Below are 18,481 nucleotides of genomic sequence, written 5' to 3'. Positions count from 1 at the left end.
TGTGAGGACACAGTGAGAAGGTGGCCATCTGCAAGATGAGGAGAAAGACCTCAGGAAGAAACAAACCTGCTGATACCTTGATCTTGGACTTCTAGCTTTCAGAACTGTGAGAAAATAAGTTTATGTTGTTTAAATGACTCGGTCTGTGGTATTTCGCTATTCCCAGCAAACTAACACATAGACTAACAAAGTGTCTCATTTGTGGTAGGAGGAATTCTGAAATGGCCCCAAATTCCTGCCTCCTGATGCATATACACCTTCTCCCAGTTATTCAAACATTAAGCTACATGCTGCTGTGAAGAGATTTTGCAGAAATTTAGGTCCAAAATTAGTTAACATGAAGAAAGTGAATAGCCCTGGCCAGGTAGCTTAGTTGCTATACCAAACTTGTGGGTTTGATCCCTGATTAGGGCACATACAAGAACCAGTCAATGAATGTATAAATAAGTGGAACAACAATCGATGTTTCTCTTTCTCTCTCTCTCTCTCAAACCAACAAATAAAAATTTTTTTATAGAAAGAGAATAGCCTGGCCGGTGTGGCTCAGTGGTCTGGAAGTCAAGATTTGATTCCTGGTCAGGGCACATGCCTGGGTTGCGAGCTCAATCCCCAGTATGGGGCGTGCAGGAGGCAGCTGATCAATGATTCTCTCTCATTGTTGATGTTTCTATCTCTCTGTCCTCTCTGAACTCAATAAAAAGAATATATTAAAAAATAAAAATAGGAGAATAGATTATCCTGGGTGAGCCTGGCCTAATCAGGTGAGTTCTCAAAAGGAACTGGGGCTCTTCCTTGGGAGGAAGATTCAGAAACGTGTGGTCATTCTTCATTACTTCTTTTGGAAATGGGTGAAGCCATGTTTCAAGGAAAATGAGTGACCTGTAGAAACTGAGAATGGCTCACATTTGACAACCAGCAAGGAAATGGAGACCTCATTCTTATAGCTGCAAGTCATCGAATTTGGCTAACAACCAGATTTGAAGTGATCTGCAGTACAAATGACAAAGCAAATGAATAATATGTTAACAATAAGCAAATTTGTGTAAAGGGTACATGAGTGTTCCTTGCACTGTTTTGATTTTTGCAACTTTTTCTAAGTTTGAAATTATTTACAAACTGGAGGCCTGGTGCATGAAATTTGTGCACTGGGGGGCGGGAGTCACTCATCCCAGCCTGCACCCTCTTCAATCCGGGACCCCTTAGGGGGTGTCAGACTGCTTGCCTGGTCATTCCCAACTGCCACACAGGGATCGGGCCTAAACAGGCAGTCGGACATCTTTCTCACAATCCAGGACTGCTGGCTCCCAACTGCTCACCTGCCTGCCTGCCTGATTGCCCCTAACTGCTTCTGCCTGCCAGCCTGATCACCCCCAACCACTCCCCTGCCAGCCTGATTGCCCCCAACTGCCCTCCCCTACTGGCCTGATTGCCCACATGCCTGGGTTGCGAGCTCAATCCCCATCTTGTGACCACATGGGGCGGCCATCTTTGTGCAAGGGCATGACAGTCAATTTGCATATTGCCTCTTTATTATAAAGGATAGGAGGTTTCAAAATAAAAGATGAGTGACTGTTTTTGTGGATGTTTTCAGTTGTTTTGCTGAGAATTGACTTACCCAAAATCTTAAATTACTTTATTTCTGAGAATAAAAAATTGATGTGATTTGACTGAATAATTAATTGCTAGTATTCATTGAACTCTTACTATGTGCCAAGCACTATTCTGAGTGTTTCATATATAGGGTTGTTCCAAAAAATGTATACATACTTTGAATGATTATAAAGTCAGTGTTTATTAATATATAGTTCATTTTTAAAATTTAAAAGAATCTACAGAAGTGAATAATTTATTTTGCCCATGCCTGTTTTCAAACTGATGATCGTTTTGGTCCAGGCACTGCTGATAGCGTGAAGCAATGGAATCACAAACATCAAGAATAATTTCATTCGGTATTTGCATGCCCTTATTTCATCAACTATTGCTGGTTTTGTACCGTAAAATTTATCTTTTATGTATCCCCTTAAAAAGTCTAGTGGAGCCCAGCCAGTGTGCTAAGTGGTTGAGCATTGATCCATGAACCAGGAGGTCATAGGTTTGATTCCCGGTTAGGCACATGCCTGGGTTGCAGGCTTGATCCCCAGTAGGGGGTGTGCAGGAGACAGCCAATCAATGATTCTCACTTATCATTAATGTTTCTATCTCTCTCTATCCCTCTCTCTCCCTCCCTCTGAAATCAATAAAAACATATTTTTTTAAAGTCTAATTTATAAATTTTCTTTGTTCAAAGCTTAACCTGGCTTTACCCATTATTTCAAATCAGTTAAACCTGAAAAGGAGTGAAAATTAAGTGAGTTATCAGCTGTGTCCCCCCAAAATGTATACACACTGAATAATTATAAAGGCAGCATTTGTACTTCAACTACATAAAATGCATATTCCCACTTCCAGTAGCATTTTAGGATGAATTTCCTTTGTTCAAAGCTTAGTCTGGAGCTAGCTGGTTTGGCTCAGTGATTAGAGTGTTGGCCCACGATTGAGGGGTCGGGGATTCTATTCCGGCAAGGGCATGTACCTCGGTTGCAGCCTCCATTTCCAACACATGCGGGAGGCAACCAGTGGATGTTTCTTTCTCTCTCTCTCTCTCTCTCTCTCTCCCTCCCTCCCTTCCTCCCTCCCTTTCACTTTATCTAAAATCAATGGAAAAAATATTATTGGGTGAGGATTAACAACAACAACAACAAAAGCTTAGTTTGGCTGAAAAGAAAGAAACATCAATTGAGCTATCAGCTGTTAAAGTGTGTATCCATGTTTTTGGGACAACTGCATATGAACTGATTTAAGCATCACAACAACCCTGTGAGATAAGTACTATTTTATCCCCATTTTACAGTTGAGAATACTGAGGCACACAGAGAGTAACTTGTCCGAGGTCACATTGCTCTTATTCAAAGTATCTGACTCCGAAGCCACATGCTATGTATTGTCTCTCATCAAAGTCTACATATGCTATTTCAAATTAGAAGTTTGCTTTCATTTGAACTGTGCTTATTAAACAGTTTTGTTTCTGATTTTTTTCTTCAGAATTTGTAATATTTTGTACTTGGCAAAAAAAAAAAAAAAAAAAAGAAAGAAAGAAAGAAAGAAAGAGAAATACAAAATATCCAAATTATCCGAAAGTTTTAATTCATTCTTTCTTAATTTACTATTGTAGAGATTAAATGAGTTGAAGCTCAGTTGGTTAGAGCATCATCTGATTCAACAAGGCTGTGGGTTCGATCTCCGGTCAGGACACATACAAGAAGCAATCAATGAATGCATAAATAAGTGGAACAGCAAATCAGTGTTTCTGTCTGTCTCTCTCTTCCTTCTTCACTCTCTCTAAAATGATTTTTTTTTAAAAAAGAATCAACCAGTGAATGCATAAATAAATGGAACAACAATCTATGTTATTCTCTCTCTCCCTCCCTCCCTTTCTCTCTCAAATCAATACATTTTTTAAAAAGATTAAATGAGTGGAATGGTAGTATGTGTAAACTTTTACCAGGCACTTTGCACATATAAAGTATGTTTTTTAATGTCTTTAAAGAGTAATGTCGCCGGTTACGGTTTGGTTCAGTGGATAGAGCGTCAGCCTGCGGACCGGAGGGTCCCAGGTTTGATTCCAGTCAAGGGCATGTACGTTGGTTGCAGGCACATCCCCAGTGGGGGGTGTGCAGGAGGCAGCTGATCGATGTTTCTCTCTCATCCAATGTTTCTAACTCTCTATCCCTCTCCCTTCCTCTCTGTAAAAAATCAATAAAATATATATTTTTTAAAAAAGAGTAATGTCAAGGCATAGTTGGACCGTGTTAATGGTCATGAAGTCTTTAAGAGAGGTCAACTCTATGGAAAAGAGGTTTTTACTCTTATTTTAAGAGGCCCTGTTTCTCATCAAAGAAAATATTAAAATGAACCCACATCAAATGTAATTTATATATAGTTATTTAAAAGTTGAATTGTTTGTGACTAATTGACCTGTCACATTTTGTAGATAGTTAATTTACTAATTTCAGTTCTGGAACTAAAACATTTCTTGGAGCCAGTAGATTTTTCTCAGCTTTCAATTTTATTGACCCTTGAAAAGCTCATAGGCCCTAGGCACTGGGCCTCCGCACCACTGTTGGTCCAGGAGATTCTCTGGCAAGAAAACCTGAGATGAGATCAACCAAAGCTCTTGTATGCATGGATATAAGCATTACCGATGGACACAGACACTAGAGGGGCGAGGGCATGTGCTGGGGGGTGGGAATGGCCTGGGAGAGGTCAATGTGGGGGGGGGAGGGGGAGGAAATGATATTTTAATAACTATGTATGGGCCAGGAGGTTACTTGAAATTTCAGGGGGACCACTTTGTAAAGTATATGATTTGTCTAACCACTATGTTGTATACCTGAAACTAATACAGAATAATATTGGAAAAAAAATAATAAAACCCCAATGTGTTTCAAAAAGAAAAAGAAAAGAAAAACTGAGATGGAACATCAGCGTTGAAGGAATGTTGGGAAACACTGTTTCACTAGGGGGCGCTCGTTCCTCTCCATAAAGGAAATTATCTTCTGGGTTGGGGAGCAAACTGCTTTTGGAGCGGGAGAACAAAGGGGTCCGTGCACCCTTGAGATGTTAAAATAAAAAGCGGCGATTTCTCTGTGGCTGGAGATCAGGATGTACTTCCAAAAGTAAATAGGATTAGTCACTGTACCAATCCATGAAAATACATTTGTACATATTTATACGAAGAGATTCATATTATAGTGGGTAAACCAGCTGCAAGTGTTTGTAGAGTAATCCACCTTGTTACTACCTTGATTGGTGTTACATGTGAAGGGCAATTTTGCTGCCCAGGGAAAAGCTGAAAGGCAAGAATTTGCGTAAATGGGATTAGGTTTCTTGAGGCCACGTTAGGAGAGAACATTTTTTAATCTGGTGGCAATTTTGCTAGATGTAGCCTTCTCTTTCTCTTAGGAGCCATGGACATTCATTTTGATTAATCTCTACACTGAGCTGTCAGTTTCCTGACAGGGATTTCAAACAAAAGATTATGGGGGTGGATTTGAGCATTGCTTGAAGGTCTTGTCTAGATCAAAATTTGATGAATTCTTGTCCTTTCAGTAATCATTTGAAATGAAAAGATCTCAGAATAACTCATCCTTCCCCTTTCAGTGGCCGTGGAGCATCAGCGTCAGCATCTGGGAAGGAGCCCGTGTAATGGCTTAATCGAGAAGGCACAGGAGCAGTGTCAAAAATAACCTCCTTAGTCACTGTAGCCTTGGCTCTCCAACTGCAGTCCTTTAACAGCTTGAATGGCAGTGGCACTACACAGCCTCCCCAATAATGCCACCACCTTCCTTCTCAGGTGGCACTGTACACTGGACATAAAGAAGACTTACTGTATTTTAATTTTCCCAGGAACATGGCTCAATTTAATGTAAAATTAAAGACAAGAATGAAAACCTCACAAGTTCCTTTTTTCTTTTTTTGACTTAATCCCTATTATTTTCTTTCCAGGTGGAGATCTACCATCAGAGAGTTTCAACACGAAAGGATACGTTATTTTTAAAAGCATATTGTAAATAGGAAGTGTTAGTGATAAGCACAGTTTGGGCAACTGTTCTGTGGAAACAGAACCAAATCAGTCAGTCCTGATTCTGGGCAGGAGAGGGTGGCTCTGCCGTTTCCCAAACTGAACACCGCCAGGGAGGTCTGATCCTGGATGACGGCTCCCTGCCCCCTGCCACACTCCGCAGATGAGGTTTTACAATATTTGCTTGGGGAAGTACGTGTAAGGGCTTCAGCCTCCGTCTTCCCACTGAACTGCACTTTGTGCGCACCTCGCTACGATGTGAATCTTCCTGCGTGTCTGCACTTGCATGCTGTGTAATTAGAGTCAGGCCGGGAGTGGCTCTCCAACACCATCTTTCCTCCCCAAGAGTTAGCATTTAGAAACGGAATTCTGATAGACATTCTGTGGGAACTTGAAACACGTTTACATTTATTATGCAAAATCAAGTATCACTTCTACGAGTTCAGCTGTTCACCCATCTGCGGAGGGTCTGTCTCAATGTTTCTAACCTGGGAAATGTCAGAAGAAGACTATTAATTTCATTCACTACTTCAGTATCCAGGGTACCCCATTTTTGCAGTTGTGGAGAGAGAGCTGCCTTTCCCACTGTGTGGATGCAGGTAGGAGGCAGTGGAGTACAGTGGTTGGGAGACTGAGCATGAGAGTTAGACCTCAGTTTGAATACTTGTTTAATTGCACACCAGCATTGTGATTTTAGGCAAGTTATTTCATATCTGTAAGCCTTCGCTTTCTGCCCGGTGACATGGAGCTAATCATAGGTCTGCCCTAGAGCTGTGGCAGGGTCACATGAGATAACAGTAGAGCACTTAGTACAGTGCCTGGCACACAACAAGTGCCCAGTCAATGGTGATGAGCTGGCTGGGACTACTCTCTGCCTCCAGGTGGGAATGGCGACCAGCCCTCATTTCTAATAGTGGAAATATTTTAGAACATTTCAGAGTTATCCTTAAACACAACACAGAACCATCCGTCAAGAGTCTCGGCCCTTCAGAAGGCAACTTTGCCAAATAGCCCCTGGGGGTGTGGGGAACGCCTCCCGAGAGGCCTTGAGGGAGCAGCCGTGGGAGGAGGCCAAGGTGAGTCAGCACACCTACCCTGTTCCTGAGGGCCACTGAGTCACTCTTCCCTTGAACCAGGAGTCAGCCCCCCTCCCCTCCCCTGTTCTCCTTTCTATTTCTCAGTCAAGCCGGTGCTAAGAGGAACCATGGCAATAACAAGACATAATTGTCATGATGACAAATCCACAAATGAGATACGCTGTACTTGCTCAGAAGGGCCCCTGCGTGGCAAATCTCCAAGTTGTGCTTCCTGTGAGCCAAAGGGAGTAACTGCTGGCAAAAATATCGTAGGAGTGACTAAGAAGAGACTCGGCACTGTTGGGGAAGACCCGGGCACTTCACTGCTGATAGAGAGTTGGATAGAGGGCTCCCTCTCCTCATAACATTTCCCAGCATGCCTCCGTGTGCACTGTTTTATTTCAAGATAACATACACGTCACTTTCCCCCTCACATGGCCACTCACCCATGGCTTGTGCAAGACACTCCTTAGATTCCATAGAGGTTCAGATAGGCCTGTCTTTAAGGAACTTACAACATAGTAGGTAAGAAGATAACACAACAGCAGGAATCAAGATAATGATGATATATATAGCATTGACAGATGACTTACTTAAGTCCCCGAAAATGTCTTTTGATCGAAACAATGCTGTAAGTAGATGTATTTACCATCTCAGTGTCAAAGATGAGGAAACCGAGGTCTGTGGAAGTTAGGCAACTCGCTCAAAGATAAGTCCTGCATAAAAATACAGTGACACCAAATAGAATTCAATCATATGTCTTGGCAGGTTACAAGTGGGAAAGATTACTTCCTGAGGAGAGACATCAGGGCATACTTCACAGAGGAGGCAGCGATAGAGCAAAGTCTTACACAGTGTCGGGGGTTGACGAAAGAATATATGCACCCCTATGTTCATAGCAGCATTATTTACAATGGCCAAGATTTGGAAGCTGCCCAAGTGTTCATTGGTGGATGAGTGGATAAAAAAGCTGTGGTACATTTACACAATAGAATACTACTCTTGCGTAAAAAGGAAGGAAATTTTACCCTGGCTTGGATAGACCTGGAGAACATTATGCTAAGTGAAATAAGCCGGTCAGAGAAAGACGAGTACCATATGATTTCACTCAGATGTGGAATTTAATGAGCAAACAAAGCAAAATAGAGACAGGCTCATAGAGAGAGAGCAGGCTGCAGCTCTGGTGGTGGCGGCGGGGGAGGGGTGTGTGTGGAGAGATTGAGCAAAAAAGAGAGAGAACTCATGGACATGGACACAGTGTGGTCATTGCAGGTGGGGAAGGGTGAAAGAGGGCACAGAGGGGGTAAATGGTGATGGAAAAAAGTTAAATTAAATTATCAAGGGAGAGAAACCAAGATGGCGGCATAGGTAAACACCGGAGTTTGCTGCCTCGAACAACCACTTCAAAAATACAACTAAAAGACGGAACGGACATCATCCAGAACCACAGGAAAGCTGGCTGAGTGGATGTTCTACAACTAGGAGGAAAGAGAAAAGCATACAGAGGCTCAGAGGAGGCGCAGTGCTGAAGTAAAATACTAAGGTTCGGAGTGCATGTGGAGCGGGCTGGAGGCTGAGGGCGCGGTTGTTTTCAATCGGGAGGGAGTCTCAGGCTCTGAGCTCCAGTTCCGGGCGAGTCTCTAAGGACCCAGACTCATACGGGAGAAGCGGGACTGTCTGGCATCGCTCAGAACCCTAGGGCAGCTTTCTCTCCGTGGGGCTTGCAGAGACTACTGGGACACTGAGAAGCAGAGCCTCTGAGGGCAAGACTGAGAGCAGCCATAATTGCTAACCCCGCCCTGTTGATCCCGTGGGACCCGCCCCGCTCAAGCCCTGCAGGGAGGCTTTTGCTGGATAGCCTCAGGCAAAGGCTAGATTAGCACCTCCCTAGAGATCCAGGAGCCAGGAAGCCCAGAGGTCAGAGTGGGACCATCCAGCTTTAAGCTCCATGGAACCATAAAAGACACACTCAGGAGGCAGACTCAGTGAGCACCAAAGCCCCATCGAAGCAAGTCTAGCCCCAGAGGGGTGTCTCCAGCACAGAAGTTCTCCCACCGCAGACACAGCTGATTCTCACAGCCAATTGACCTGGAGGTCAATTCCTCACAGTGATAACTACAACAATCAAGGCTTAACCACAAAGCCCACAAGGGGGTGCACCAAGAGTGTCTACCTTAGGTAATTGGGACACTTAGCACAGAAAGGCACTCTATCGACACAGCGAAGCATAAAAAAATGCCGAGACAAAGAAACAGGACACAAACGACAGAATTGGAGGAAAGCAAACTGTTGGATATAGAGTTCAAAACCACACTTTTAAGGTCTTTAAAGAACTGTTTAGAAGCCCTCGAAAAGACTGGTAAGACCGCCGATAAATGTAGTGAGATCCTCAAGAAATCTAATGAGACCCTCGATGTTGTGATAAAGGACCAACTAGAAATTAAGCATACACTGACTGAAATAAAGAATATTATACAGACTCCCAACAGCAGACCAGAGGGTCGCAAGGATCAAGTCAAAGATTTGAAATATGAAGAAGCAAAAAACACCCAACTGGAAAAGCAAAATGAAAAAAGAATCCGAAAATATGAAGATAGTGTAAGGAGCCTCTGGGACAGCTTCAAGCGTACCAACATCCGAATTATAGGGGTGCCAGAAGATGAGAGAGAGCAAGATATTGAAAACCTATTTGAAGAAATAATGACAGAAAACTTCCCCTACCTGGTGAAAGGAATAGACTTCCAAGTCCAGGAAGCGCACAGAACCCCAAACAAAAGGAATCCAAAGAGGACCACACCAAGACACATCATAATTAAAATGCCAAGAGCAAAAGACAAAGAGAGAATCCTAAAAGCAGCAAGAGAAAGAAAATCAGTTACCTACAAGGGAGTACCCATACGACTGTCAGCTGATTTCTCAACAGAAACTTTGCAGGCCAGAAGGGAATGGCAAGAAATATTCAAAGTGATGAATACCAAGAACCTACAACCAAGACTACTTTATCCAGCAAAGCTATCATTCAGAAGTGAAGGCCAGATAAAGAGCTTCACAGATAAGAAAAAGCTAAAGGAGTTCATCACCACCAAACCAGTATTATATGAAATGCTGAAAGGTATCCTGTAAGAAGAGGAAGAAGAAGAAAAAGGTAAAGATACAAATTATGAACAACAAATACACATCTATCAACAAGTGAATCTAAAAATCAAGTGAATAAATAATCTGATGAACTGGTGATTGTAATAGAATCAGGGACATAGAAAGGGAATGGACTGACTATTCTTGGGGGGGGGGAGAAAGGGGTGTGGGGGTGAGTGAAGAGATTAGACAACAATCGTGCACCTATGGATGAGGACAGTGGGTGGGGAGTGAGGGCAGAGGGTGGGGTTGGAACTGGGTGGAGGGGAGTTATGGTGGGAAAAAAGAGTAACTAATGTAATAATCTGAACAATAAAGATTTAATTAAAAAAAAAATTAAATTATCAAAAAGAATGTAGGGGGTTGAATTGTGGTCCCTCCAAAAGACACCTCTATCTACCCAGAACCTGTGAATGTGACCTGATTTAGAAAAGGGCCTGTGCAGATGGAATCACGTTAAGGCTCTTGAGATGAGATAATCCTGGAGTTAGGGTGGGCCCCAAATCCAATGAGAGGTGAGCTTCTCAGAGAAAGGCAGAGGGAGGTTTGAGACCCAGACTCACAGCAGACGAAGGCCATCTGAAGACACGGGCAGAGGTTGGCAGGCCTAAGTCGAAGAATGACGAGGATTATTTGCAGGCGGCAGAAGCTAGGAGAGAGGCGTGGAACAAATTCTCCCTCTGAACCAACACTGCTAATACCTTGATTTTGGACTTGTGGGTTCCAGGACTGCGAGGGAATAAACCTCTGTTGTTTTAAGCTGCCCAAATTGTGTCATTTGTTATGGCAGCCTGGGAAACACGCACAAAGGGCATGTGAGAATCCCTGGGAAGCAACAGCTCAAGCAAAGACAGTGAAATGAAAAACACCAAGGTCTGAGTGAGTCTATTTTGGTTGGGCTGAAACAGAAGGACCCTGAAAGGGAACAGGCTGTTTAAGATGGGGGTCATATGATGGAGGGCTTTGAATGTCTGGCTTGGAAATTTAGGTTTTATTTGGCGAGCCACCAGGAACTTGATGAGAGTTGTATATATAGAAAATTAAGGTGTCCCTGAACGGGCAGGAGTTGATATGAGCCTGAATGAGGGCAAGGGCAGCGAGGATGAAGAGAAGGGACAGAGGGAAAGTTAACTATTAGGAATCTGAGACGTGGCAAGCGATAGCTTCTCAATCTGACTTGCTAAATCGCTTGATTCACATGTTACCTGCTATTGTTTATGTGTCTTTGTCTTCTGGGCTGCATAACGCCCACACTTTGACTGAGCTACCTTAAGTCTTCTGGCTGCCCATCAAGTTGGATTATTAACTTGCTTGGGCTTCCTGGCAGCCAGGCAGTGTTCTATATGGAGGACTTTCCTTTACTACTCTTTTTTTTTTAAATCATATTTTTTTCTTTTTTTAATATATTTTATTGATTTTTTACAGAGAGGAAGGGAGAGAGATAGAGAGTTAGAAACATGGATGAGAGAGAAACATCCATCAGCTGCCTCCTGCACATCTCCCACTGGGGATGTTCCCGCAACCCAGGTACATGCCCTTGACCGGAATCGAACCCGGGACCCCTCAGTCTGCAGGCCGACGCTCTATCCACTGAGCCAAACCGGCTTCGGCTCCTTTACTACTCTTTTTAAAAAAATATACTTTATTGATTTTTTACAGAGAGGAAGGGAGAGGGATAGAGAGTTAGAAACATCAATCAGCTGCCTCCTGCACATCCCCCACTGGGGATGTGCCCCCAACCAAGGTACATGCCCTTGACTGGAATCGAACCTGGGACCCTTCAGTCCGCAGGCCAATGCTCTATCCACTGAGCCAAACCGGTCAGGGCTCCTTTACTACTCTTAGTAGTATTGCTTTTGCTTTCTCTGCTCCAGTTCCTCCTGCATGAGCTAAACCTTTGGAGGCTGTTTCCATACCCCCAGTCACCTCTTCTTGGCTCCTGTCCTGCCAGCGCTGGGGGCAGGGAGCAGGGTTTCAGGGCAGCTGTGCTGGCCTCACTCCAGCGTCCTGTTATAGATCCTATCTTGTCATTCGATGCCAAAGTGTGATGGAGAGGCAGCATGTGACATCTGGAACAGACGCAAATCTTAGAGCCATGTCAGATGTGGCACATTACCAATGCCCCGGAGGCCTTTAATGCGGTCTGAGGCGTCAAGCCTCATTAGCATCACGATCCTTTGGTTGGTTTCTCAGAAATCACACCAACCCTCTGATTCTGGCTTCATAACCCAAGACCAATGGGAGTGAAGAGGAGGAACCAGTGGTCACCCAGGGCTCAGGTGATGCCAGTTATCCTGCGAGGTGTTTGCCTGTGTCACCTCATTTCATCTTCAGGTCAGAACGGTGAGGCGGGTGCTGTCACCCTCATTTTACAGATGAGGACATTGAAGCTCAAAACAATTAGGTCGTACGGTGAGGAGGGCTTCCAGTGTTCAACCTTGGGATTTTCCCAGGTCCCACACCACCTCCTACATAGGAGATTTTGAAAATTATTGATTCCAGAGAAAGGAAGGGAGAGGGATAGATAGAAACATCAATGATGAGAATCATCGATCAGCTGCTTCCTGCACCCCGATTACTGGGGATCGAGCCCACAACCCAGGCATGTGCCCTGACCAGGAATCAAACCGGTGACCTCCTGGTTTATAGGTTGATGCTCAACCACGGAGCCACACTGGCTGGACATCAGAGATTTTTTTTTTCCAGTACTACCAAGGTAGGAGAATTTCATTTTTGGCATATGTGCAGGATATGCTGAGTGCAGTGATGGCGAACCTTTTGAGCTCAGCGTGTCAGCATTTTGAAAAACCCTAACTTAACTCTGGTGCCGTGTCACATATAGAAATTTTTTGATATTTGCAGCCATAGTAAAACAAAGACTTATATTTTTTATATTTATTTTATATATTTAAATGCCATTTAACAAAGAAAAATCAACCAAAAAAATGAGTTCGTGTGTCACCTCTGACACGCGTGTCATAGGTTCGCCATCACTGGCCTAGTGCAAGCTGGCTTTTTACTTTGTGTCATGATTTTGTATGAACATGCCTTCTCTGGTCCCTGCTAGAGCCCAGGCACTGACCTAAAACTTCCTGGGCATCAGCTTCAAGAATGTTTGAGGACTTTTCAGACTGATGAACTCTGTGGAGAGCGGCTACAGTGTTTGGACAGGTTCAAGCCTCGGACTAATGAGAGGGCACAGTCCTCTCATGGCCACGTGCAAGTCTCAGCTTGGAGGGCAGAGCTCTCCCAGCACAATTACAGCCAACAGTTATAGTTGTAAGCTTGAACCTATCCGAACACGTGGCTCCACGTGTCTGAGTAATATGGGCTTGATAGAGTTCAGGTGCATGTACTTGAATAGGATCAAAACCCATGAGAATGTTGTAAACACCTTGACCACGCCCTTACTTTGCCTCGTAGGATCTGCTATAAAATAAAAGACACGGCTTGTAGTCCATGGCACTGTCTCTCCAGCAGCGTCCCACCGAGACCCAGCTCATTCTCTTGTCTGTCTTTTCTCAATCCTTCACCACCTCCACTCAGGGTTCACCCTTGGCCTTGCTGGTGTGGCACAAACTCATGCTGTTTCCCAAAAGAACAAAGTGTGTTTTAGCGTCAGGTTGCAAATTGCAGTTTTCTGGTGGCATCTCTAGGTTTGGTTGCATTGAAAGAGTGACTACAATGGGTCCTCTTTTGTAGCCTTGATCACTACATTGGTTTGGGGAAAGGCAGTGGCTTTGATACAGAATCCTGGGTGGTACTGTCTGCAAAACTTATGAGGTTAGGGCTTCGTTCACATTCTCTAGTTTCCTCCCGCAGGCCAGTGTCCCCAGGACCCCCCGCCCACTTGCCCTACCAACCTTTGTTCATGCTGCTTTAGTCCACCTTCCTCCTGCTCAACCCCAGAATGTACGTCTCCCCTCTTTCTGCAGTTCCAATCCTAAACTTTGTTCATGGTTTAGCCCCAGCTCGCTCCCATCATGAAGCCTTTCCTGACTGGCTTTCCTTTTCTGGTTTCCTGTAGCCCAGTGGCTTACCGGTGCTCTTCCCAGCTCTCTCTCCGACTCTAGGTCTGTGCATTCTCTCTTTGTCTGCATCCCCTTAGAGCAGTGGTTCTCAACCTTGGCTGCACATTAGAATCACCTGGGAATCTTTTTAAAATCCTGATTTCTGGGCCCCGTCCTCCGGAAATTCTGTTTCTTTGTTACTAATGTTGTGGCCCCACCCCATAACAAAGAAACAGAATTTCCGGAGGACGGGGCCCAGAAATCAGGATTTTAAAAAGATTCCCAGGTGATTCTAATGTGCAGCCAAGGTTGAGAACCACTGTCTCAGAGTAAGGACTGTGGTCTTCCTTTTGGCCCTGTGGTGCCTGGCAGAGTGCTGGGCCTACAAGAAGGGAGTTCATTTTTTATTGAGTCTGTAAATTGCAGATACACATCTAAAACACAGGTCACCTTGCAAAATCTGCATTCCCCACTGTGTTTAAAATAAAGTACAAATTCCTGAACATGGAATTTAAAAAAAAAGAAAAGTTAACACAACAACAAATAAAACCTCTCCGTCTACAGTTTCCAAACTACCCATCCAGGCTCTGAAAAAGCACTAAGTTATCAGATCTCCTACAGCTCCATCGGTTGGAAATAGCTCTTCCAGCTTCCCTGCCCCCGGAAAGCCTTCAGATGCAGCCTTCTGCGTGCAGCCCTCCCTGATCTCACAAGAAACAGCTAAGACAGCTTTTCTTCTGCGTACCCATACCATGTCATTTTTGCCCAGTTTGGCCAACATTTCACTGAAACTTGTCCTGTATTTCATTGTTGACACTCCCTTCTGGATTACCAACTCCCGTCGAATCATCTCTGTGTCCAGTTGGTGCCTAACGTGGGATAGGCCGCCTTTCACAAACACGCGCTCTGCTCAGAGTCATTCCCATCTGATAGGCTTCAGCAGCAGGTCTAATGCTTTCTGGCAACAGCTTGCTTGCAGAGGAGCTAAAAGGGGGAGGGCTAAGAGGCAATGTGCCTGCTCCTTCCTTTTCCCCACCCCCCTGCCCAGGGTGGAGTTCTCAGGTCTCTGTCTCTGGATGCTTAGCTGGCCTTCTTTAGCAACCCAACCTCATTTTGCTGGAGAGTATGAAATAGAAATCGTTCCCAACTCAAATGCACACATCGCATCAGAGGCAGGCCAGGGCCCCTGTGTCTTATGAATCAGCAGGCATTAAACCAAGCTCATCTCTAAAGCCCACAAAGCAGCAAACTCATTATCGCAGTGCAGGGGATAATGAGTATTAGGCCAAGGACAGAGCAGCCTGGGCTGTGGCGGGGACTGCTCTTTTCAGGGATGGTGCAGTGAGCCGTTTCCCTTTAATTGCTCCTGACTTACATACTACTCACTGACAGTGTGAACCAGAGACACCCACTTGGCATCATTAGTCGTGTGGGCCAGATGTCAGCCACTAGGTGATTCTAACTTCCCCAGCTTGCCGAGCTCATCTGGCTCTTTATGCGTTAGTAAAAAGTGCCTCAAACCTCTATCCCTCATAAGTAGGCCAGATACTTTCCCAATAGCTCTGAGAATTCTTGCTGGCATGTACAGAAGGAGCCTGTATTTCCTCTGCCACTGGTCTCTGCTTCCACTGCTTTCTTGGTCTCCACTCTGTGTTCTGCTTCCTGCATGCCCTGTGCCACTATTCACAGCTGTGTGCATGCTGCAGACTCTCCTAAAGACTGGGGCAATGGAGTGTGTGTGTGTGTGTGTGTGTGTGTGTGTGTGTGGTATGGTGTGTCCTGGGGCTCTTATAACTAAGTAACACAGAGCGGCTTGAAGAACAGAAGTTTATGTTCCCACAGTTCTAGAAGCCAGAAGTCTGAGATCAAGGTGTTGGTGGGCTGTGCTTCCTTGGAAGGCACGGAGACAGGACCTGTTCCAGGCCTTTCTCCTGGCTTCTGCTAGTTCCTTGGCTTGCGACAGCATAGCTCCGTTCTTTACACAGCGTTCTCTCTCTCTCTGTGTGTGTCTGTGTCCAAATTTCCTCTTTTTATAAGGACACTGTAATATTGGATTAGGGGCCCATCCTTCTCCAGCATGACTCGTCTTAGTTACAACTGCAACAGTCCTTTTTTCCAAATAAGGCCACATTCTGAAGTATGGGAGGTATTGGGACATCAACATATATGTATTTGGGGGGGAGGGTTGCAGGTCAGCCATAACAAGTGGGTATGTGTGTTAGTGTTAGGGATGTCACATTAAAGCATAGACGGGCAAAAGACTTGCAACGGAATATTTAAGCATCTCATTTCAAAGTCCCTTAGCCATTCCATCCCCAGGGGAACTTCCTGGGGTTGCCTTTTCCCCAGCCTCCAGCCATGTTGTTGAACCCCTGTCCCTCTTCCTTACCTCTCCCTAACTCCTCCCGGTTCCTTCAGTGACAACTCCAACTATTACTGCGCATCTCCAAAGCAAAACAGTTTAGCTACTTCCCTTTCTCCACAAACCATCCAGACTTGGCCGTGAGAGCCATTCTAATAACTAAAACATCCTTTTAAGATATTTCTAACAAGACAGTCTCTGCCTGAGGAGGAATTCTGTGATTAGCTCTGATAGAAACAATTTGTTTTCTCCCTTTATCAGCAAATAAAATGAAATGATTGCCCTTGCCAGTTTGGCTCAGTGGATAGAGTGTTGGCCTGCGGACTGAAGGGTCCTGGGTTTGATTCCAGTCAAGGGCACATGGCAGGATTTCAGGGCTTGATCCCCGGTGGGGGGTGTACAGAAGGCAGCCAATCAGTAATTCTCTCTCATCATTGAGGTTAGTATTTCTCTCCCTTCCTCTCTGAAATCAATAAAAATATTTTTTAAAATAAATAAGTAAAATAAAATGAAATTATTTATTGGTCTAAATATTTTAGGGAACTAACTTCCGTTATTTCTAGGGGCATTAAAAAAAATAATGCCTCCTGCACCAATGAGAAAAATAACAGAAATGATAGTGAGCATAGGTTGTGCCTTATAGACCAGGGATGGACAACTTATTACATCACCTTTCCTGGGCGACATACACATAAATATGGCACTCTTTCCTTCTGGCAAGGCCATGGCTTCAGAACCCTTCTCTACAGAGTTGATTCAAGTTGTCACTATGAGTCTGATAGAGTTGACATGAGAGATGAAGCTAATTGGCCACCAGTGATCCAGACATTCTCTGGAGGGAGTTTGATGCCTCTGGTGATTACTTCTATTTCTGTTCATTAACAGTTGCCAGTTTGGGAAACATGAATAGAGGGTACAGGATATAATTTTTGTATTAATCAGCACAAACTGGGTTAAGCTGTGGTAACAAATGACCCCATCCTGTTGGCATTTCTTGCTAATGCTATGCGTCCTTTAAGGATCAGCTGAAGCTCTGCTCTGTGTCACCTTTACCCAGGGAGTCAGGCTGACAGAGCAGCCTGTAGAACATTGCTGGTCTACAAGGAGACAGGTCACGGTGAACCAGGCAGTGGCTCTTGGAGCTTCTGCTTGTAACTCATGTCTCTTCCACTCACATTTCATTGGCCAAGACTAATGTCAAGGAGGTGGGCAAGTATAATCCTCCTTCAGGGGTGGGCAGCAAAAAACATGAATTCAGCTTACATCAGATACCTACTTTTTTATTGTTCTTAAATGTGTCAGAAATGAAGTGAAAGAAAATGGAGACCTTTTCTATTTATACGTTGTAATGGCTATTTTTTTTATTCTTTTTACTGTATATGGTAGAAATCTTATTATGGAGTTTAAAGAATAGAAATACACATTTGATGTGATTAACATCAGGACCTTTATTATATTCAAAGTGTTTCTGCAGCTGGAATGTAATTGGTTTTAAGAGAGGCTGCTTACTGTTCAAACGAGGTTTATTAATGCAGACGAAGATAATAATCTTAGTGGTTAAATCTGGACTCTATCCAACACAATAGTGTTGTCTTTTATTCACCTTTATAGCAGAATGAGGTAAGCCTAACAGTATTAACTTCATGAACCATACCCCCTTTAACCTTTAAAAATATGTTCTACTCTTATACATGCCTTTAATAGAAAAATAACCTTTTCATATTGAAATACATGAAAGCAGATATAAAAATAATGATCACATGCTGTGATAATTATTCACTTCATCCTGTTAATGTAAGAGTTTCAGCATGTGACAAAGCAGAGTTGCTAAAAGATGTGTGGAAGAACACTAGTTTAGAAGAATGTTAATAGATGTTCCACTGAAAAGGCTTAGTAATTCCAGGATTCAGAAAGTGCTCTGTTAAACACAGTACAGGCCTCTGTGATACAAGATGTTTCAGAATCTTAATGATGCATTATTAGTGCACGAGCCATTTATCTGGTAATATTCTTCAGAACACACTTTGGGAAATGCTGACTCACAGCTTTCAACTGGTCCCATTACAACTTTCTTTGTTTCTTCTTCCTTTTGCTTTCCAAGAGTCTCTCTCTCTCTCTCTCTCTCCTCAATCCCTCCCCACCAGCTCCCACAATCACTTTCCAACCTCACCTCAATGCCCATCCTTTGAGCCTTCTGTTTACTTCTCATCAATCAGCCCTCTGCTTTTTTTTACTTCCTCATTTATCCACCTCAGACTGAATGATTCATCATTTTAAT

Source organism: Myotis yumanensis, unplaced genomic scaffold, assembly GCF_028538775.1.
Source record: "Myotis yumanensis isolate MYYU_CA2020_CCGP unplaced genomic scaffold, mMyoYum1.0.hap1 SCAF_1, whole genome shotgun sequence".
Taxonomy (NCBI): Eukaryota; Metazoa; Chordata; class Mammalia; order Chiroptera; family Vespertilionidae; genus Myotis; species Myotis yumanensis.
Note: the sequence above shows the minus strand (reverse complement) of the source record.